This window comes from Symphalangus syndactylus, chromosome 1, assembly GCF_028878055.3.
Source record: "Symphalangus syndactylus isolate Jambi chromosome 1, NHGRI_mSymSyn1-v2.1_pri, whole genome shotgun sequence".
Lineage (NCBI taxonomy): Eukaryota > Metazoa > Chordata > Mammalia > Primates > Hylobatidae > Symphalangus > Symphalangus syndactylus.
Window position 1 is genome coordinate 28,321,241 of NC_072423.2, and position 24,155 is coordinate 28,345,395.

The window sequence follows — 24,155 nt, forward strand, 5'->3', positions numbered from 1 at the left end:
TAATAAAGAAGTCAGGTGGGAATATGTAACATCTTGAGTGCTCACCCAGGTAGGTACCAAGGTATGATCAACTGTATGAGAGATTGACTAAGAAACTTCCTGAAAGTTCAGCCTGAAGAACCAAAGGCCAGTGTCTTGGAGCTGGCTACAGGACAGTAAGATGTAAGCTCAAGGGAAGGAGAGGGTTAGGTGCAGTGGCTCACGCCTGTAGTCCCACCCATTTGGGAGGCTGAGGCAGGCCAACTGCTTGAGCCCAGGGGTTCAAGACCAGCCTGGGCAACATGGCGAAACCCCATCTCTACAAAAAAAGTACAAAAAAATGTAGCTGCATGTGGTGGCATGCACCTGTAGTCAAAGCCACCACAGAGGCTGAGGTGGGAGGATTGCTTGAGCCTGGGAGGTGGAGGCTGCAGTGAGCCGACATCATGCCACTGCATTCCAGGATGGGCAACAGAGTGAGACCCAGACAGAGTGAGACACTGTCTCATTCATTCATTCATAAATAAGAGGAGAGGGAAAACGGGTGCCCAGATTGCTCTCAGGCTCCTCCTCCCTTTCAGCTGGTACTTAAACATTCTTAACTTCAGCCTGCTCATGAATGAAATGCGAATGACAATTCCTAACTCAGGCAGTTTTTGCAAAGACCAGAGAAAATCATGTCTTAATACTAGTGAGAGGTGACAGCGTGCTGACAGTCCTCACAGCCCTCGCTTGCTCTTGGCACCTCCTCTGCCTGGGCTCCCACTTTGGCGGCACTTGAGGAGCCCTTCAGCCCACCACTGCACTGTGGGAGCCCCTTTCTGGGCTGGCCAAGGCGGGAGCTGGCTCTCTCAGCTTGCAGGGAGGTGTGGAGGGGGAGGTGTGGAGGGAGAGGCGTGAGCGGGAACCGGGGCTGCGCGCGGCGCTTGTGGGCCAGCTGGAGTTCCGGGTGGGCGTGGGCTTGGCGGGCCCCTCACTCAGAGCAGCCGGCCGGCCCTGCTGGCCCCAGGCAATGAGGGGCTTAGCACCCAGGCCAGCGGCTGCGGAGGGTGTACTGGGACCCCAGCAGTGCCAGCCCACCGGCGCTGCACTCGATTTCTCACCGGGCCTTAGCTGCCTTCCCATGGGGCAGGGCTTGGGACCTGCAGCCCGCCATGCCTGAGCCTCCCACCCCCTCCATGGGCTCCTGTGCAGCCCGAGCCTCCCCGACGAGCGCCACCCCCTGCTCCACGGCGCCCAGTCCCATCAACCACCCAAGGGCTGAGGAGTGCGAGCACATCACGTGGGACTGGCAGCCAGCTCCACCTGCAGCCCCGGTGCAGGATCCACTGGGTGAAGCCAGCTGGGCTCCTGAGTCTGGTGGAGATGTGGAGAACCTTTATGTCTAGCTCAGGGATTGTAAATACACCAATCAGCACCCTGTGTCTAGCTAAGGGTCTGTGAATGCACCAATCAACACTCTGTATCTAGCTGCTCTGGTGGGGCCTTGGAGAACCTTTATGTCTAGCTCAAGGATTGTAAATACACTGATCAGCACTCTGTATCTAGCTCAAGGTTTGTGAACACACCAATCAGCACCCTGTGTCTAGCTCAGGGTTTGTGAGTGCACCAATCGACACTCTGTATCTAGCTGCTCTGGTGGGGCCTTGGAGAACCTTTGTGTCCATACTCTGTATCTAACCATTCTGATGGGGACGTGGAGAACCTTTATGTCTAGCTCAGGGATTGTAAACGCACCAATCAGCGCCCTGTCAAAACAGACCACTTGGCTCTACCAATCAGCAGGACGTGGATGGGGCCAGATAAGAGAATAAAAGCAGGCTGCCCGAGCCAGCAGCGGCAACCCGCTCGGGTCCCCTTCCACACTGTGGCAGCTTTGTTCTTTCGCTCTTTGCAATAAATCTTGCTACTGCTCACTCTCTGGGTCCACACTGCTTTTATGAGCTGTAACACCGCGAAGGTCTGCAGCTTCACTCCTGAAGCCAGCGAGACCACGAACCCACCAGAAGGAAGAAACTCTGAACATCAGAAGGAACAAACTCCAGACTCGCCACCTTAAGAGCTGTAATGCTCACCGCGAGGGTCCACGGCTTCATTCTTAAAGTCAGTGAGACCAAGAACCCACTAATTCCGGACACACTAGTACCCAGTACCATTCCAAACGTACAATACAAATGCCCCATAAATGACAGCCAAGGTAACTGTTCTTTGCTTCCTCTCTTAGGAGACATGTGAGGTTCTCTGTTGCTCCTTTTGACTCCCAACTCCTGCTACAATGACTGATTTGACACTGATTACCTCACAGTACACACTGGGTGCCGGCCAACTGCAGCATGCTACATATTCCACGCCTCCTCATTATTCATACAGTGTGGAGGTCCCAGGGGATCTGGGTAGAAATGATCAAACTGGGAATCTTACTCACAATGAAGCTCACCAGAATTCACTCTTGGCATCAAGTTACCGTTCTAGTGGCTGCTGTTGATACAACTCAGGGCTAGCATGAATATGACTCTCTAGGAAGCTCAATGCTGTGCAAGAACACGTAGATTAGAAGGCAAATTCTATTTTGCAACCTTTTTGTTTTCTCTGCTTAGTGAAGCTGCTCAGACATCACATTCTACCTTTCAGCCTTTACAAGGAGACAGTAAACTGGTACTAGGATTCAAGCAACCTTCTATTTCCTGAGTGCCTACTATATGCCAAGAAAAGAGACAGGTTCCAGAAACAAAAGGCACTGTCCCTACCCATTTGAATGGAGCACAGAGAAATGAAAACATGATTGTGACAGAGTGTGCCAAGCACCCGGGAAAACAGCAGTCAGCAGCAGTGGTCCCTGACTTCCCGTGAAAATCCGGGTACCTGGCCCCACCCCAGACCTGCTAATCAGAATCTCCAGGGTCAGGACCTAGGAGTCTACATTTATTGAGTGTCTCATGTGATTTCTATGCACTGGTCCATCCAGATACCACTGCCAGATGGAGTCTGAAGGCACACATAGAACCGGGAGGCATGAGGTGGAAAGATCACAGGTAGAGGTCCAGTGATAGGCTGGAGCTGGGGTTCCGAACATTAAAAAGTCTGGCATGGCTGCAGTCAGGAGGGCTCAGGGAGAAAAGGGAGCTGGAGAGGGAGCCCAGGCTCAAACCACAAGGAGTCGGCCATTCCTGCAGAGCTCAAACCCTGGGTCTTCATCAACTAGTACATGACTTTGGGAAACTTACATAGCCTCTGTGCCTCAGTTTTACCATCTATGTAATGGGTATAATAGTAGCACTTCCCTTATAAAAAGGCTGTTAGAAAGACAAATTATAATAGTGCTTGACAGGAGTATAGTGAGCACTTAATAAATGTTAGCTGCTGGCTGGGCATGGAGGCAGGCGCCTGTAATCTCAGCACTTTGGAAGGCCGGGGTGGGCAGATCACTCAAGGTCAGGAATTCCGGACTAGCCTGAACAACATGGTAAAATCTCGTCTCTACTAAAAATACAAATTAGCTGGGTGTGGTGGTGTGCATCTGTAGTCCCAGCTACTCGGGGAGCTGAGGCATGAGAATCGCTTGAATCCAGGAGGCGGAGGTTGCAGTGAGCCAAGATTGCACCACTGCACCTGGGTGACAGAGTCAGAATCTGTCTCTAAATACATACATACATACATACATACATACATAAATGTTAGCTGCCACCATCATCCTCCTCATCGTGGAGTTGTCTAAATACAGAAAAATCATGATCATATTCATTAGAAGGAGATAAGACAGCAGGCAGTGAGACCCATTGGAAGGCCTCTGTGCCAAAGAATAAGAAAGCTTTGAATGCAGAGGTGGCAAAAATCAGAAAACACTGACTACTCATCCAAAGGTGGACTCAAAAGAACAAGGTGGCCAACTGAATGTAGCAGGTAGGTGGGTTAGAAGGAGAGGGAATTCATGCCAACTCCAGGCCTCAGGCCTCTTGACAAATTATGCCATTACACACGGGGCCCTAGAATCTTCTGCTCCATTTCATAATGATGCATTTGTGTGTAAGTGTGCAAGAGCCTACCAAATAATGACGGCCTGAACTGTCTGTCCTCATGGGATCCTAATGATTTAGTGCTATTCCAACAAGAAGTTTGAGCATTGAGCCTGGCCTCCAAATCCACGTCAAGGTTGGGCAGACACCCAAATGCACCCTGAAGGATCTCAGGTTCCTCAGTACTTTTCACTGAGTAAACAAAATCCAAAAGAAAAACCACTTGGGAGGTTCTAGCTGTTCACTCACAAGTAAGACACCTCACTGTCACATAAAAGATTACATATGAAAAAAAAATACAAGGGTGACATCACCTTAGAGATATGAGACATGCCAGGAACTGTGCATGAAATCAAGGGCTAGGAAACAGACTCCCCGAACTAAAATGAAGTCATAAGGAGTCTGACAGATGCCAAGATACTCAGCAGGAAATCCTCAGGCACCTGCTCTCTCAGGAGAGGTCACCAAGAAATCCTGGTCAAAAATCCACTCTGATTTTGCAAAATTTCCAAGAGAAAAGCTTTTCAATTATTGTCTCTTTCATTCTCAACATAGAATCCAGTGCTGAAAATTCAATTCTCTCTTCTGGGCCTCTGCTCCAGTTCTATTAGAGAGACTGCAGGCCTGCACTGATCTCAAGTGGGTTTAAAGAATTCAGAGAGGGAAATCTTATTCAAGGGTCTTGTTCCACCTTCATCACCATGAAGCAAAAGGCAGTGCAGACGAGGTCATCTGTCAGGGAGAGTTGAGAATGAGATTTTCTGGGTTTGCTCCATTGCTCAACCCTTCTGGGACACACTCCACAAGGACAGTCATCCTGACCAATCATTATTGGGGCAATGATTAATCCTCTCCATTTGATTCACTGAAGTGTTCCATGTTCTTTCACACCTATTATTTGCTCATTTTTATCAGAATAAATAGTCTTTGCAGAGCTCCACATATTTTAAGGGGGCAGGGTCGTAAGGGGAGAGGGGAGGGCAGGAGTTGCCTCCAAGGGGCAAAATGTCAAGGGGGATTACATTCAGTCTGCAGCCAGATTGCAATGACACCTGCCTTGTCTACCTGCTATAGAGGTGTTCTTCCAAGATACTTGGGTATCAGAACAACAACGAGAAACGTCTTCATTTTTCAAGTGTGCCTCCTGAGGGGCGTCCCAACCTTAACCAAAGGAAGCAATAATTTTTTGCTGTAAAAGGAAGACGCTCAACATGGCACTGGGACAGCTTGCAAAAATGTCTTTGCTCTCTATGGGCAAAGAGCAGAGAGCTCATGGATGCAGCATATTTCACAGCACCATACAACAAATTTCTTTCGACTACCTGACACACTAAAGATTTAGCTAACCAACAGAAAGTTGCATTGCAAAACCCATTTTGTTAATGACAACTTGTTTTGTTGAAGGTTTCCTCATTCTTTTCCATTTTTACTGTTACCATCAAGTGCTACATAATAACTTATATTCTCAATAAAGTAATAACAACACTTATAAAACACTTATGAACAATATAGAAAAAATCTAGAATGTGTGAGAGGAAAAATACCCATGAATACATGCAATAATATTGAAACTGAAGTTTTTATCTAGCAAACTGTCAAAGATTGAAAAAAGGTAATACTTTCTAAAGAGAGGCAGACATTTAATACTCTACTACTGGAAGGAATAATTATTATATCTTTTCTGGGAAACAATGTGGCAGAAATATCAGAAGCATTCAAAGGGTTGATGCCCTTTGATTCATCAAATTTATTTCTAAGGATTAATCCCAAAGAAGTAATCAGAGAGGCAGGTAAATATTTACTGGTAAAAGATACTCATTACAGCATCATATATAATAAGAAAAAATTAGAAGCAAACTTCCAGTCCAATAATTGGGAAGCAATTAAATAAATTATGGTACAATCATATACTAGAATATTATAAACCACTAAAATCATGTTTTCTGATAATATTTTAAAATGAGAGAAAATAATGGTATAACATTAAGGAATAAGCAGGATCTAAAAATGTGACTAATTCAAATATACATACATATATATATATATGAAAGTAAGGAAAAGGCTAAAATGTTAATAGTCATTCTCTCTATATGATGTTTACGAATTGTTTATTTTGTCATTTATGGTTTTTATTAAGTTTCTACTGTAAGCAAGTACTACCTTTATGAGTATAAAAAAGTTATCAAAAAACTAATAATAGTTACATATACACTTCAATGAGGTACTGAACCCTGTAATTTCATGGCCAGCCTACATCTCAATAACAAACCCTAAGGGGCTTCAAATATTTTGTTTGCCCAGAAAATTGACTTAAATAGATGACTACTGAAAAATTTTGAAAACAAAATGTACATATCTTTCAGCCCAAGATTTACTGAAAGGCATGAAGCATACTTTAAAAGATATCACTCATCACCAATACTAGCAATGAGCCACTACTCTTAAATATGTACAATTTTCCAGCAAATATAAGAATTAATGGGTTAGATTACAGTCAAATGCATTCTTCACTGAAGCAGCTAAAAAAGACATTAAAACTTTATTGCTTAGGCATAGTCTCTGAAGCTGCCGGAAGAACACACTTTTGGATACTTCCATTATAATGGTTTTGTTGTTTGGAACAACTAGTGGTTTACCTGCATTCTAAAACCTTCCCAGCCACTCGAGTCTTGAAATCTCTAGCCAGGACCAACTCTGGCCTTGCGGCCGCCCTTGCCATCCATAACTAGTCACTTAAGGGTCCCAACCTTGGGTCACAGAGACCCCTGGGAGCCAGGGGGCAACTGTATGTGCATCTATCTCTAACAAATATATACACAGCTCTGATGATATCTATATAGCTATCTATATAGGCATCTAGATAGAGATCATCTGAGCTGTGTATACATGTGTTAACTAATAAAAAATGTGCTAATAAAAATATTTATTTTATTAATATGTGGTGACTAGTAAAAATATTTAAATATTTAAGCTTAACTAGTTTGTTAAAAAAATTTGTTCCCTTATCTTTGGGTAGTAAAAATGTTGTTCAGTGGAAGTCACAAAAAGGAAGCTTTCACCTATAAATTACTGAAATATCCATTCAGTCACCAAAGAAAATGACAATCTGTGACTTGTCTTTATTGCCAGCATATTCTCTTATGCCTTTTCCCCATATATGTGCAACTACCAGAGGTTAAGAAAACAGCTCTCTCTTTTATGCTATTAATAATGGAGCCAAGAGAGATAGCAACTCATAAGGCTATAAGGAAACGGGGAAACAAAAACTGTTCCCTTTTTGGAAACTGTTTCGCAATTGATTTTATTCCTCAGATAGTCAAGGAGCATCCACCACACACAAGGGACTGTGGTGGGCACCAAAGCAGGGGGTGGGGAATAGAGGTAAACAGACATAGACTCTGCCCACAAAGAGGCCGTCTACCCCTCCTCCAGAGGAACCAAACTCAGACAATAGTGTTTCTAATGCAGATTTTGCCTTCGTGAAAGTTGGCGATATATATATTAAGAGCTCAAGCTGATAAATCACAATTATTATTGTTGTTGTTATTATTATTATTTGAGATGGAGTTTCGCTCTTGGTGCCCAGGTTGGAGTGCAATGCCACGATCTTGGCTCACCGCAACCTCCACCTCCCAGGTTCAAGCTATTCTCCTGCCTCAGCCTCCCGAGTAGCTGAGATTACAGTCATGCACCACCGCGCCGGGATAATTTTGTATTTTTAGTAGAGACGGGGTTTCTCCATGTTGGTCAGGCTAGTCTTGAACTCCTGACCTTAGGTGATCCGCCCCCCTTGGCCTCCCAAGGTGCTAGGATTACAGGCGTTAGCCGCAGTGCCCGGCCAATGACAATTATTTAAGGATGATCTGAAACATATGAAAAACTATGAGCAATTGGTCATAACTTCCCGGATCATTAAGCAGCTTCTGGGTGCCAGCACCGTGCCTGGTGCCTCACAGACATCATCGCTCATTGCTACAACAACCTTGGCAAGGAAGATCTTAGAGTCTTCCTTTCATGGATGCGTAAAAGAAAAGGAACGGCTGTGAAGACCAGGAGGCAAAGAAAAAAATTCCAAGATCAGATCACGTCAGTCAGTGAATGCTTCCTCTCATGAGTGAGTCTGGGAGGACATTGAGTGAGTCACCAGAACAGCCCACCTACTTCCCTCATGGTTAGAAGAAGAAACGTTAACCCAACCAGTACTTCCTAAAACATTTTCTTTTTTTTTTCTTTTTTTTTTTTTTGAGACAGGGTCTCGCTCTGTCACTCGGGCTGGAGTGCAGTGGCAAGATCATGGCTCACTGCAGCCTCGACCTCTTGGGCTCAAGCGATCCTCTCACCTCAGCCTCCTGAGTAGCTGGGACTACAGACACACACCACCATGCCTGGCTAATTTTTAAAAATTTTTTATAGAGAAGAGGTTACTATGTTGCCCAGGTTGGTCTCAAACTCCTAGCCTCAGGCAATCTTCCTACCTCTGCCTCCCAAACTGCTGGGATTACAGGTGTGAGCCACTACACTTGGCCAAAGACGTATGTTTATTTTTATTTTAATTTTTATTTATTTTTGAGATGGAGTCTCACTCTCTTGCCCAGGCTGGAGTGCAGCGGCACAATCTCGGTTCACTGCAGCCTCTGCCTCCCAGGTTCAAGGGATTCTCCTACCTCAACCTCCCAAGTAGCTGGGATTACAGATGTGAGCCACCACACCTGGCTATAAAGACATACTTTTAATTGTTTAATTATATTTTATTCTGTTTATAATAAATTGGCTCCTTCTATCTCCAATTTACAAAGTACACAGCCTTAAAAAAAAAAAACAACACCCACAGAGACACAGATTGCATTGGAAAACAAGTGTGGGGACAGACTTCTGAACTAATTATTCCCTTGGAACCCTGAAAGTCAATTCCGTGACCAGTCTCACCTATGTCCTTGTGACTGAAAACAGTCTGGCCAAGCACAGGAACTATGAACGTGATGTCAAAGTGGAGGCAACACTGAGCTGTGTCTAACTAAAAAAGAGAGCAAGTTCTCATGGCAGGAACTACTCAGGGAATTCAGCCTGGATTAACTAACCAGGGAAAAAAAGATGCTTACTTTTAATTAATTCTGGCAGTCACTGGTTCCCAGGACTCGGCTTGCACTTCACTTCCACTGTCACTGTATGCTCCTGGGATGCCAGGACTAGAGCTGACATGCAGAGGCACACGGTATCCCTTTTGCATTGCAGAGAGGGACGCTGCTGAGCACCTATGGGTGTCCAGTGCTCAGGACAAAGGTCTAGCCAAGGGAGACACTTTTGAAATGAGTAAGCAACAATAAAACCTGTTAGCAGTGCCACACAGAGTGGGCCTCATAGGGTCAATGTACCGGACAGATGGTAAATTGCATGGTGGAGCTCACTGGTGTACAATTATGTGCACTGGTAAACACTTCCTGTGTACTTAAGCATCAACCTCTTTGCCACTGAGTGTTTATATGAGGCAAGCACCGTCCTAAGCCCTTCCTGTACAATCTTGGAATACACCTGGGAACATTCTGGGCTTCTCGGTGGGGGAGTAACAACGGTGCCAGAAGTATCTCGGGAACTTATTCTACACTCAGCTCAGTTCTCACTGCAAAATCTGACTTGATTCTCACAGGCAAAATTGTTGGAGGGAACGGATTCCTCCCTCACGTGGAGTTAACAGGGGATGTGGCAGCTTCTAATGTCTGAACAGGCAGCCCCCCAGGTGACACCCATTCAGTGACACAGCTGCTGCTGATATACATTCCCAGGGGTACCAGGAAAGCCCTGAGGCAAAGATCTTGAACTTGGCACTGGCCTGAACACAAACAAAGAATGGAGCAGCTCGTCTTGACCCATACTCTATCTTATAAGATGGGGAACTATGTTCCCCCAGTATTTCAGAATGTGACCTTCTCTGGAAACAGGGTCTTCACAGAGGTAATCAAGTTCGAATGAGGTCACCAGGCACAATGGCTCATGCCTGTAATCTCACCCCTTTGGGAGGCTGAGATAGGAGGATCCCTTGAGCTCAGGAGTTCAAAGCCAGCCTGGGCAACATAGTAAGACCCTATCTCTATGAATTTTTTTTTTAAAACTTAGCCAGACATGGTGGCACACATCCATGGTCCCAGCTACTCAAGACGCTGAGGTGAGAGGATTGCTTAGGCCAGGGAGGTTGAGGCTGCAGTGAGCCATGATCATGCCACTGTACTCCAGCCTAGGTGACAAAGCAAGACCCTGAGGGAGGGAAGGAGGGAGGGAGAGAAGGAGGGAGGAAGGGGGAGAGGGAGGAAGGGGATGGAGAAGGGGGGAAGGGAGGGAGGAAGGAAGGGAAAAAAAAGAAAAAATATTTTTAAAAGAAAGAAGGAAGGAAGGGAGGGAGGGAGGAAGAAGGGAGGGAGGGAGGGAGGCAGGAAGGAAGGAAAGAAAGAGAGAGAGAAAGAAGAGAGAAAAAGAAATAAAGAAAGAGAAAGAAAGAAAAAAAGAAAGAAAGAAAAAGAAAGAAAGAAAGAGAAAAAGAAAGGAAGGAAGGAAGGAAGGAAGGAAGGAAGGAAGGAAGGAAGGAAGGAAGGAAGGAAGAAATGAGGTCATTAGGTTGAGCCCTGATCAAACATGACTGGTGTTCTTATGAACAGGGGAAAGGTAGACACAGAAACAAACAGGCACAGAGGAAAGACAATGTGAAGACACAATGAGAAGATGGTCATTTACAGGCCAAGGAACACAGAACACTGCTGGCAAACATCACAAACTAGAAGAGCCAGAAAGGATATTCCCATAGGGCTCAGAGACAGCAGAATCCTGCTAACTCTTAATTCCAGACTTCTGGACTCCAAAACTGATAGAAAATAAATTTCTGTTGTTAGCCACCTAGTTCATAGTGCTTTGTCATGGCAGGCCTAGCAAACTAATACTCCATTAAAGCCAACCTTTTTTGGAAACAAATGTGTTACAGAATTCTGACTTTTTGTCTCACTTTAGAAAGATGACTGATATGGTTGGGCTGTGTTCCCACCCAACGTCATCTTAAATTGTAGCTCCTGTAATTCCCACATGTTGTGGGAGGGACCCAGTGGGAGATAATTGAATCATGGGGGCAGTTTTCCCCATTCTTGTGATAGTGAATAAGTCTCAAGAGATCTGATGATTTTATACGGGGTTTCCCCTTTCCCTTGGCTTTCATTTCTCTCTTGTCTGCCGCCATGTAAGATGTGCCTTTTGCCTTCTACCATGATTGTGAGGCCTCCCCAGCCATGTGGAACTGAGTACATTAAACCTCTTTTTCTTTATAAGTGACCCAGTCTTGGGTATGTCTTTATCAGCAGCGTGAAAACGGACTAATACAATGACTCAGTGACTATTCCAATTATTATTATTATTATTATTATTATTATTTTGATAATTCCAATTATTGCATAGCATCCCCAGTAGGGGCTGGGGCAGGGCCCATAAGTGAATGTTAATATCTGTGCAGCAAGAGGCACAAAGCATTGAATGAAGTGTTATACATGATTCCTAGAATACTCTCAAATCTGTTCACATCAGGTTTTGCTCTCAAATCAATTTCCTACAAACCTACAAAGATGTCTTTGGTTTTCAGGGCTTTTTGGACTTTGGAACGGCAGGTAAAGGATCATGGATCTGCCCTAAGAACGCTTAAAATATGTGCCCTCCTCATGCCACCCTGCCAACCACATTCCAAAACACATGCCTACCTGTGAAATCCTAGAATTCCTCAGGGAGACCAAAGGGCAAAAGTTTCCCCTCAACTCGCAGAAAAACAACTTGCAAAATAAATGTTTAGAGATTTTATCTTTAAGTCTATTAAATGTGCAAACAAACCACCAGACACCTGACTTTTCTGTTATTCTGAGTGCTGCACTTCTTAAAATGAAATTTTTAAAGCGTGGATAAAACAATTGTGTGATCACAGAAGAAAAAACTATAATCAACAGAAAAAGGGCTAGATTATGGTGATGCTCCTATATCCCAACACATGGCTGCCACAGGATGTGTATTTTCCCCAGTTACGCAGATCAATTACAGCAGGTACCCATGTTTGGAACCCCTGGACCCGTGCACTATCAAGAAGAAAGGGAGTTTATAGAAAGAATGAAGCCCACATCAGCATTAAAAGTCTTGGCTGGCCCACCAGTGTGAACTCTGGAATCCATTACCACACCTCTAAAGCTGGACACACACTGGAGATTTTTCCTTGTGTCTGTCTGATTCATCCAAAAAGGACACATTATTATATTTGGATCTCAGGGATCTCAGCCTGGTTAAATCCAATACAAATCTGAGGGCATTTTGATTTTTAAAAATCCTCTCAAGTTACTGTGTGTGTTAGACTGGATATTGAAGGACTTCTACAGACAGTGCAGAGCAAGCTCTGTAATAATTAGTAGAGTGCTGTTCCTACACACCCTGCCCCACCTCGTCAGGGCACATGCTTGAGCATTACAAGTTTTTGCCTCTAGATGACATTGTTTTATGGGTGTATGTTTCTCCCTGTCCTGTGACCCTGGAGAAAAAAGTGCTAAATAATTATGGGGTAAAGGCACAGGGGACACATTAAGATAATTTACATAGAACAAAATGCACCTCTCCTACAATAGCCACGGAGTCAGACCTCTGTTATATTTAACCAGCAGAACACAGGGTCCTTCCTTTACTTTTGCCCTATGCTTCAGACTTTCTATTAGGCAGGAAATGGAGAATCCAATTTAAACCACTTGTTGGCCAGGTGCAGTGGCTCATGCCTGTAATCCCAGCACCTTGGGAGGCCAAGGCAAGTGGATCATCTGAGCTCAGGAGTTCGAGACCAGCCTGGCCAACATGGTGAAGCCCCATCTCTACTAAAAATACAAAAAATTAGCCGGGCATGGTGGCTCATGCCTGTAATCCCAGCTACTTGGGAGGCTGGCGTAGGAGAACTGCTTGAACCTCGGAGGTGGAGGTTGCAGGGAGCCAAGATCAACCCACAGCACTCCAGGCTGGGCGACCGAGTGAGACTCTGTCTCAAAACGAAAACAAAACCACTTGTCAATAATAGCCATGTCTGTTTGGTTTTCCAAACAGGTCAATCTAGTATCTTCACAGTTTTCAGGGTGCTCAGCCCTGGTGTCTATTCACTCATCCTTCATGCTTTACCCCCATACCCTTGGAAATCTTTGATTCTTCCAGGCTCCAGGCAGCCAGCACCTCCTTTCCCTCATCTCCCCAGGATGGAGCACCCCCATAATAACCAGCCTCTCCACTCTCTGAATTCCCACAGTCTGAATACTTAGACCACTCCCTTTTCCATGGAATCTTGTGTCTATTGTTTGTTCCTTTTCTGTTCTTTCTTTCTTTTTTCTTTTTTTTGAGATAGGGTCTCGCTCTGCCACCCAGGCTGCAGTGGCGCAATCTCTGCAGCCTGGATCTCCTGGGCTCAAGCAATTCTCCCACCTCAGCCCCTGTGAGTAGCTGGGACTATGGGCATGCTGCCACATGTGGCTATTTTTTTTAAATTTTTGTAGAGACAGGGGTTTTCCCATGTTGCCCAGGCTGGCTGCGAACTCCTGGCCTCAAGGGATCCTCCTGCCTCCACCTCCCACAGTGTTGGAATTACAGGTATGAGTCACCATGTCCAGACTTGTTTGTCCCTTTTCAAGTATGTAAATCTTAATTCGCTTAAACCGGCTGCACGTCACTCAGGGCCACTGTCCATGTCTTACGCTAGTGTGTCTTTTCCATGCAACCTTGTACGAAACGGGCCTTCAATTAACATTTCTTGGTTGCTTGATTTCTTAACACACACTATGATAGGTTACCTTCTTCCCAGGGTTACATGTTTGGAAAATAGTCTTGTCTGAGTTGCCAAAATGTGGTATTCTCAGTGTGTTTACCTCATACCTGACAATGGCACCTCAGAATGTTGACCTTCTTTGGAAACAGGGTCTTCACAGAGGTAATCCAGTTCAAATGAGGTCACCAGGCACAGTGGCTCATGCCTGTAATCTCATACCTGATAATGAATAACTAGATGCAGAATTTATTTTCCACATAAATCTAATTTTCTTGAACTTGCTTCATTTTCCTCTTTTCTATAATGTAGGAAACACAGGGTCATTTCACATAGTGTCTCGAGTTATAAGCTCATATACACTCAAAGAAACAACAAAATGATTAAAAAAAAAAAAAAAAAAAAGAAGCTTCACAGTGAACCTCACTTCCACAACATTACCTGATACCAAAAACTGAAATCATGAGCCACTTTTCATTAACTAAAAGCATGAACATATTAACTGACTTATAGAGTTGATATCCTTGTGTGTTAAAAACAAATAGTCAAATCAAAAGAACACAAGAAATACTAATGTTTGAGGACGAACTTTGGGAGGAAATAATAAAACATTTAATTCCAGAAACCCTGATGAGGCTGTTAGTAATCAGTTATAAACTGAAAGGGGAGTTCACATTTAAATATAGATCTTCAGCTCACTATGCACCATTATAATTTTTGTTTCCAGTTGCTTACATTCTTAGTGTCATTTTTCATGCTTTTTCACGTCTGCTGTTGATACTTTTCCAACCTGAAAAAGCTTTCCTTTTTTGTTTGTTTTGTTTTTTTGAGACAGAGTCTTACTCTGTCGCCCAGGCTGGAATGCAGTGGCACGATCTCGGCTCACTGCAACCTCCGCCTCCTGGGTTCAAGCGATTCTCTTGCCTTGGCCTCCGAGTAGCTGGGACTACAGGTGCCCGCCACCACGCCCAGCTAATTTTTGTATTTTTAGTAGAGACAGGGTTTCACCATATTGGCCAGGATAGTCTTGATCTCCTGACCTCATGATCCGCCCGCCTCGGCCTCCCAAAGTGTTGGGCTTACAGGCATGAGCCACCGCGCCCAGCCAAAAAAGCTGTCTTTAAATGAAGTTGCATAAGCCTCAATCTAGATATGAATCTTCACATACCAAATAAACTATTAAACAGCTCTCAATAAGGATTGAGAAAACATTCGTTGTAATTAATCTCAAATTTTTGTGCAGCTGACGTGGAATGAGATAATATTAAAGAGCAATGACAATTATATTAAGTACTGCCACTTGGGGATACAGTGAGCATTAGCACAAACAGAGACATGAGTTCTCCCCCAGCTAGGTCATTAGGGGACAAAATGTGTGACAGATCACCACAGGCAATGTGAGGGTGCACAGGGACTTTGTCACCATGCCATCCGCTATGCTGGGGCAGCAGTTTGAAACCTGAGCAACTAATGTCCCGGGAGCATGCCTGCCTGCAGCGTGGCTCCTTACAAATGAGCCCAAACCCTAACCAGACATGTGCCATCTCAGTGTAAGAAATGGCATTTGTGTGGAGACAACTATGTATTCTAGCCAAATATCACTAATTAATTGCTAATGACATTGACACTGTATATATTCTGCAGTCTATAATTCTGAAAAAATTCTAAAAGGTAAATAGGTCCTACAAAAAATACCAAAGGAAAAGGGAAAAAAATCACCCTCTTTCACGCTTAGCAAAGTCATTTTACCACAGAGCAGTGTTCTAGCACTTCACGTGCACAGGGATTGCCTGGGAGCTGGTTAAAATGTAGTCTGATTGGGTAGGTGTGAGCTGCGCCTCAAGAACCTGCATTTCTAACAAGCTCCCTGGTGATGCCAGTACAGCTGGTGGGAGTAGCAAGACTCTAAAGAAGCTCAAATACCACTCACTTTGCAAAGAATTCCAAGTGTGGAAGAGTGCATGGGCTCTCCCATAAAGAACTGAGACCTTAGGAATATCAAGTTGTATGTGGATACTCCCCAATGCTCATCCTGGGCCTCTTTTCACACTGCAGCTTTCCTTGGAGGGGGCTCACACCCTGCCTCCACACACATCTCCCTGACTATTAAAGGCCAGGACCTCAGGCTTGAGCACCAGGCAAGCAAATGAGGGCCCCCTCCGGCCATCCCAACCTGATTAAGCACCTTGAGGAAAAAATTCACGGGAAAGTCCCAACCTCGCCTTTTCCGTATCTTGTCAATGCAGCCAAATTATTAATCAAATAGCCTATGCCTCACCCACTCTGCACTGGTTCTTTGTAACCTACAACGAACTATTGTGGCATACACGGTCTGCCCAGCTCTGGCCCTATTCCATGTGCCTTATACATGTCGCCAAGTGGAGTGACTACGACTTTTAGTTCTCAGAGCACAGAATGCTTTCTCCTCTGCTAGAAATGTCCTGCCCCCACCTGGCATGCACATAACGTTAAAACAAGCTCCAGTCCCTCTGGGAAGGCTTCCTGGCCCTCAAGCTCCACTCCTGTTGGCAGAAGCCTACCAGTAGTGCAGTTGTTTACTTATGTGTCCATTTCTGCTATTGGTCTGGAAGCTCCTTGAGAACAGGGCCATGCCTTGGTCACTTGTGTGCATCACATTCCAGTCACACAGTGGGTCTGCAACAAAGATTGCTTTACAGGGCACTGAGATGGCCCTAGGGTAGGTTAGGCAAATGGGAAATGGGGGTAATGGCGGGAGTGGGGTAGGGTAAATCTTGAGATTTATGGTAAGCAGATACTGCAAAATATCTGTCTATCATGGAGCATACACTTTTCACATGCTGGGCAAGAGCCAGCTCTATTATTTTAAGGTGCAATACTGCTCAAATTTGGGGTAAATTGGATAGAAATAAAATAGCCTTACTTGCTATTATCAGACTCACACTTGATTATTTTTTTGATGTCATGACTGAAAAAAGGTTCAATAGCAATGGTGCAGAAGCTGAAAGAGAAGGATAATCTGCTCTTAGGGAGTTTGAACAAGAGGCAATTAATAAAGGATTAAGCTAAGTAAAACCACAGCAGAACATGTAGCTGCAGCATGTTGAACACTGAAAACCAGAGGGGCAATTAGGTAGGAAAAACCCACAGTGGGTAAAACACTCACTGGGTCAATGAACAACAGTAGGAACTTCACGAGGCTAATCCCTTGTGGACAGACCTCTTTCTAGAAGAGAAGCAAGGAAAGCAGACTCCAGCCCTTAGACAGAGCATGCAGGGACGTCTGGTAATTAGACTGACCACACAGTCCTAAGAACCACTCAGCGAATTCCATTTTACTAATGCATAAAGGTGGGATGAGGTGACCTGCAGACAACTCACCTCCAAGTACTGACAGCTCAGAAGAAACCACAGCCTCCACACTGACCAAAATCAGTATCATGAGGTCCTTCAGGACATCCCCAGGAAGACTGCCTGGAGGCTCCCTTACACAGACCCTCCTAAGGCTCCGGGGTCTGCTTTTTTCTCCCATTTCTTCATTCAACAAATTGTCACTGGCACCACTACATGTCTGGCATGGTTGTTTTAGGCACCTGAGATATGCCAGGGAAGAAAACAGACAAAACGCTCTACCTCTGTGGAGCCTACATTTTACCAAGGAGAGACAGGTAGCAAACAATCCAGAATAAATTACTAAAGTTCACAGTGTTAGAAGATGGTAAAAACTAAAGAGACAAGAAGCACAGCAAGGAGGACTGATGTGGGGATGTGGAGGCAGATATGGGCTGCAGGGTAGGCAGCTTTCTGATTTTGTGAAATCTGTGAGTAGTCGCTTGAAGGAAATTAATATCGCTCACTGGAGAGGCAGACTCTAACAAAAATATAACAATTGCATATTTGACAAAGATCAGATTTTTTTTTGTTTTTAATGGACGCCTTGGTTGACTTGATCTAGGGTAACACAGTGGCATCACAGAGGGCGCATGCGCTCTGGAGTCTGACACACCCTGGTTTGTTTTCTAGCTCTGCCATGTGCAACTAAAAACAACTGAATGTCATCTCTATCAGCTGTAGCAGTGAGGCCTCATGAGATGAGAGGTTTGTACACCCTCTCGCACAGTGCTCAGCACTTGGCGAGCCGAGGCTATTAGCACTGTTCAGACTTAAGACCACAGTAGGTCCCAAAGCCTTCCCTGTCCCCAGGCACAGCACAGGAACTCATGCCCCTGCTCACTTGAGAAGCTCAGAAAAGACAGCTTTATTCTCAGTGGTGCTAACTTTAAGAAATTTAGGAAGTAACAGAACGGTCTCATGACTGTGTTGCTCTGCATATGCATTCATGTTCGTCCCTCCCCCTCAGTATTTATCCTATAGTTGCAAAAAATCATTTGCCAGGCCTGGTTTGATGGGTTACTATAATCAATTTTGACTTGGGGGTCAGGGGAGAAAACATAGAGCTCTGCTATTGGAGGTCACTTAATTTAACACAATTGCATTTGGCAAATGACAAAGCTGGGAGATAAAGGGCACTTTTGCCTTCAATGGTGCAGCCTCAAGTTCGGGCCTTTACTTCTATGTCTAAACCGCTATACCTCTTAGAGGGCAGAATAATTAATTCTCTCTGAGGATATTCCATAGGTGTGGATATTCCTAGTTTCCAATATTGATTAGATGAGAAGAGACTTGAGTGTCTTTGATGAGTGGAAATATTTAAGTCACTTTCAAAGATTTCTAAAAGTTGGTTTTCCTTTTTTCTTTTAACCCCTAACCTAGTGTCAGCCACAACTTCCATATTAACCAAAAATAGACACACTGGAAAATGTTAGGAGATACCGTGGCAGAAGAAAACAAAACTGTGCTGTTTTATAAAAGATCATCCACCCATGTAATTGTGATGGCCTTACCCTGATTTCTTTATGTCCCCCAACACTACTACTAATTCTATTATCAGTTGACTTGGCTATTATGGGTCTCCTCCACCAGGCTGCAGTTCCCTGCAAGCAGAGAGGTAGGTGGTCACAGATGGCTGTGCAGGCCACTGGCTCGGGACCTAATAATGTGCCCTTGGCCTCTTCTATTTGCACTGGTATCTCAAGCAGTGGTACATATTTGCTGAATAAATGAATTTCACCTTAAGGTTGGGAGGCCACTTAGACTCTAACTGGTGCATTTGCCATTTGGGAGCTTGCAAGCTGTATTTTACCTTGCCCACACTTCTCCCCTCTCTTCAAAAATAAGAAGCAAAGCCAAATATAGATGTGCACAAGCATAACAAAAAGGAAATTTAATTGTGAAGCAGATAAAACCCAGGATCAGGCAGATGAAGTGGCTGGGGCTGCTCCCTGCCCAAGGCGGGACAATGGGTTCCCCGCCCACATTGCTGAGCTGAATCTCACTGTTGAGTTTCTGGGTTTTTTTCCCTAACCTGGTTATTGCTAAACTGAGATGCTGGCTTTGTCATCAAAGCTTTCAGTTCTGTGTCATGCTCAAGATCAAATTTTAATGGCAATATCTCTAAAAAGGGATAAATGCATCATCTCTCCAGGGACCTGCAGTTCCACACGGGTGACAGGGCCCTGACTGTGTCTTGTCTTCTCATTCTCTTCTCCCCCAATACCCCTTTCTCTCTGACACTTGTACTCTTCAGCTTTCATAGTATTTCAAGCTAAGTTACTTGTTTTTTCCAGACACAGAGCATTCCTCTGCCATACACACAGTGAAACCACTCACCTGGAGTGGGTGGCCCCTATCAATAAACAAATAATTTAAAGAAAATTAATTTTTTTAAACCAAAATTAAGGGGCATTTTCCCAATCGGATCACCGTCCTCATTCAGACCAATGCTTCGAGACTGTTAAAGTACATATTTAAATATAAATAAACAAATCAAGTGAAAACAAAAGTAAGAGGAAAAGAACAATCGGCCTTAAAGAAAAATGTAGCTCAACAAAAACAGACAAGTGAAAGGGAGAAGGAGTGCCCCTCAATGTCTAGCACAAGACACACTTAGGAAATATTTGGTAACTGACTAAAAGAATAAAGAGAAGACAACTTGTTTTCAAGCAATGAACAGGACAAGTGACTTAAATGGCCTTTTGAATGAGTTAAGCTAAATAGTAACACAAATATAATACCACACAGGACGGTGCCCAAAGAGAACAAATTCCTTTCAGATAGATCACTCACTGATTAACCTCAGGTATAATTATGGCCCTGAAAACCTCAACAAAACAGGGCAAGAGAGAAAAAGTGGAGTATATCAAAATGTCTTAAAGCCTGCCACACCATTTCCTCTAATGAAGTTAGAGACTTCCTTCCAGTCTCAAGCCTGTCAACTTAGCATGGCAGATCTCAGTCAAAATAAACTCCTGGATTCAGTTAATTGAGCTAAAAGGGGTCAAACCCCAGCACTGGCAAAGGCTCAAAGATCACACCCCCAGGACTCTCAACGGCTTCTGCCCAAGAATCTATGACCAAATGACCTCTGATAACGTGACAGGGTTTCCAGTCACTGACCTTAGTCAGAGGAGGCTGTTTATAATTGCATGTGATCCTCTTGCCTGCTGCAGGCCAGATGAGTAATCGTGATGTGAACAAGACAGCTTACATCACTGAAAGCGGTGCGTTTTCCATGTATTCTATGAAACTCCACTGAGTCCACTGGACTCCTGGATCTGTTTCCATTTAGTCTGAAGGGCAGGGGGGTCTCGGCAGGGAGCGCCCAAGTGCTCCCTGTGGCCCCTGTGGGAGGGAATCTGGGTACCGCCTGCCCACATCCCACTGCCCACCTGTTCTCCTGGGTACTGAGAAAACCTGGCCAGGCACAGAGGAAGCACAAATATATACTGTAGATGAGGGTGTGTCGAGTGACCCTTGGGGAATTCTGGGCCACTGGGAACGCAGTCAAGATAGACTCAGAAAACAGCTGAGAACACGTGCTTCTGCCATTGCCCTGAAGGCCAACGGCCTCTGAAACCTCCGTGATTCAAGGTGAGCGAGTGGCAGGCTCACTTCAAGCCCACCTGTAGAAAGGAAAGCCCCGTCTATGTCACTAGCACATTACATCATATTTAACTCAAAGCATATAAGAAGGAAAAGATTTCCATCAAGGTGAAAGAAACGATATGAAAATGGCTTCACATGAAAATTGACTTGGTAAAACCCTAAGAAGTACAGGCTGAAAAAATAAACATTGCCTGGAATGAAACATAAAAATCCCAAATAACCCTCCCATCCCAACAGAACCGTCAAGACCACAAAAGCTCCTGTCCCATCACTTGTCTTAATAAGTACATAGAGCCCCCCACCATCACCACATCCACCAAACAAACCACTTTGGAATAAAACTTCTATACTGAAGTAGCAGAATTCATATAATTTCATACCTGCCTTTATTTTATATCTTTTCATTATATTCCACAGTGCCAAGAAAATGTCCCAAATGTGTCATTTTAAATCAACATTTAGTTGCAATATAGGACTCCAAAAAACCTTCATTTAATTTAAAAAGGCAAATTTTCATAAAAACGATAGGAATGAAAAAGGTTAAGGCATAACATCTGTAACTAATACAGATGTTTACTTCCTCTTAACTAAATAAAAAGCATTTCTTCCTCTCTTCTTGACTTCACCATCATCTTACTAGATTCCCACAAGAATTAAAGTTCACCTTGTACTCCTTACAGACATTAAAAAAAGTTTAAAAGAAAAAAAAAAAAGAAAAAAGGTCAGCAGCCACCACTGTGGTCATTCTTTCTCTTCCTGGTCATTGCTAATGAAACTCACTCACCAGCCTGGGGCCAGCACAAACATACTTTAAAATCCCTCTTCCCTTATAGAGTTATTTGCTTCCTTTTGTTTCTTTCACTGGCAATATCTCATTCAAACATGTGTAAAGTATTTTTCAATGTGAAATAAGTATTAAAGAATAAATATTAAAGAATAGCTATGAAATAAGTACTAACGAATAACTCAGATTTGACTGTAGGCTTTGATATTTCATATTGTTGATACATTTTTATTGTCTTTAGAATTCCAGCCATCTTAACACTTAATGACATCAGAAATACTTTACCGAAAGTAACCCGGCTCATTGATACGAAGGTGTGGCCTGCACTCAAATTTATTTCAAGCTTTGCCAACATATGGATACACTATAACCAGTTAACTAACAGTTTATGAATCACCATGAAATGAGACAGTAAAGAAACAAAAATCACGTGTTAATCATTCAGCATATTCACATGTACGAGTAGGAAGGGTGGGAAAATGATAGAAAACCTGAGGGAAAAACTTAGTTGAATATGTTCTGGGCTTTGACTTTTGTTTTCTCAAACAAAAAATATAATAAAATTTAGTCTAAATCATGTAAGCCAAATTACTCATACTGAGGAAGAGAAAGATTTCTGTTGCTACCAACCAAAAATTCAGATACAAGCCATGAATTATTCTCCAAGCAAACTATTTTATGACCTAAGATGGTATTTCACTTGAAACCAAGTAGAGCTGGTATCTCCCTCTTCTCCAGGAGGTTTCTAAGTCAGAAATACTGAGACTCGAAACAGAACAGGAAGGAAAACACAATTCTTTCCTCCCCAACCTATGATTTCTAAAACAGAAAACAGCATTCATAGAACTTCAGCGGTCTCTATTTTCCATTATTTTCAAAAATAAAAGTATTATTGCTTTGGTTTTTGGAAGAAAAGCTGTACATTTTTCTAAATAGTCAAGAAAGATAAGAAGCAAAGAATAAGGGATCAGAATTCAGATCCCAATTCTTTTCAAGGCTCATTCTTTGCCTATCATTCTTTTTATGCATAAGGAGAGTAAAATTGACCAATTATAGCTAACTGCGAACACCAAAAAGCATTTAAAATGGAAAATCTTGGTATGTGCTAGAACTATGCCGCTGACATAAAAACAGTATTAAACCAACATCAAACTCACACCAAGAACAGATGTTATGCATTCATATAGCAAACATACAGCGGTGTCTTTGTTCTTACCTATACTTTTCCTCAAAGCTGATGAAAAACAAGGCTGGAAAGTGTTCAGCTGGACTAGCGGTGCTGGAAATCTACCTCGGTGACCCTCCGGCTCCCTGGCCTCGTCTTCCTCCTTCCCAGTTTTAAAGCAGTGTCCGTACACACCTCTGCTGATACCGAGGGAATACCAGCAAGTTTTAACACAACTGAGAAGGAATGCACCCAGCTCGCTACTTATACTGATGATTCACTTCAATGACAGGTAGAAAGAAATGCTTGTTGGTGGAAAAGGGAGTTGCGTCAAGCTCCACCCCCTACCATAAGGTTAAGTAGCTCCACCCAGCTCAGCAATTAGCTTACATCATCACCCGGGGGCCTTATCTCCAGGTTCCCTGCAGTTGTTCCTGCAGCATCTTCAAGTGAAGTTCTCAGTGGGCTTACCACACAGGATGGGCAATAACAGAGGTCATGAGGTTTTGTGGATGACTCTATGTCTGGTGGGGCTGTTTTGCTTATTTAAAGCCAGATCAGAGATTTTGGCATTTCCAACAGTAGAGGTCAGCCCTTCACCCTTCCACAAACTAACTCGGCTTCTACATTCTGAGGTTCTGGCCTTCGAGGCCCCATACTCAGCAGATGGGAACACAACTTCCTGGCCCTCCAAAAGCTTATTGTCTTGAAGAGGGGAAAAAAGCAAGAACAAAAATAACTATGATACAAACTACAGTCCCAAAAAGAATCAACAGTCATATGAGAGACAGCCCCGCCCTGTAAATCCACAGTTTCTACTGTGCATCCCAGTTTTCAGATCCCAGTTGTGTGCCCTTAGGTGCAAATCAGGGCCCTGAAGGTGGCAGCGGAGCTCTACCCTGGGACCCAGCAGCACCATGTCCTCGTTTGAGGGGTAGTCTGGCAACCTGACCACCCTTACTCTATGGAAATTCTAAGAGCAAGTTAAACATGTGCTGTCTCCCTGCGACGGGCACTATGCTACTTCTCTTTCCTCTTGCTGGAAGAAGTCACACCCTATTCTCCAACCCATACAGCTCTCCACCCCAGCAGATGTGGCTCTAATAGGAAGTGTCCTCAGTTGTAGCAAACAGCTGACTTTCTATATGCACTCAAATTTGGTGGCATGCTCACTCGTGAAGTGTTCCTGGCATGTCAGCTGAGAAACCCTGTAAACTAGACTTGCAGTTCTCCCCAGCATTCAAACGCTGGGATTTCCAGAGGTGGGGGGAAGATGAACGGATCACCCCTTGAGGCTGGGAAGACTGCTGAAGGCTTAGAGGAGCAAGTGGGCACCAGGGTTCAACTAGAAACATTCACCCTCCTGGAGACAGGGGGACAGTGTCAACCATTCTCAGTCTTTTTTTTTTTTTTGAGACAGGGTCTCGCTCT

The 24,155-nt window shown here is 44.0% G+C and overlaps 1 protein-coding gene across 18 annotated transcripts in view; it reads right to left on the minus strand.

Moving 5' to 3' along the window:
- The window catches only part of NEDD4L (NEDD4 like E3 ubiquitin protein ligase), a 368,499-nt gene that overhangs the window by 160,679 nt on the left and 183,665 nt on the right, over positions 1–24,155 (minus strand). Inside the window, exon 1 of one of the 18 annotated variants that reach the window (XM_063639342.1) lies at positions 22,776–22,952. The exons of the other annotated variants lie outside the window; for them this stretch is intronic. The gene's annotated coding sequence lies outside the window, so the exon portion shown is untranslated. Of the gene's footprint in view, positions 1–22,775; positions 22,953–24,155 lie in introns of those variants that run through there. 18 annotated transcript variants of the gene reach the window in all.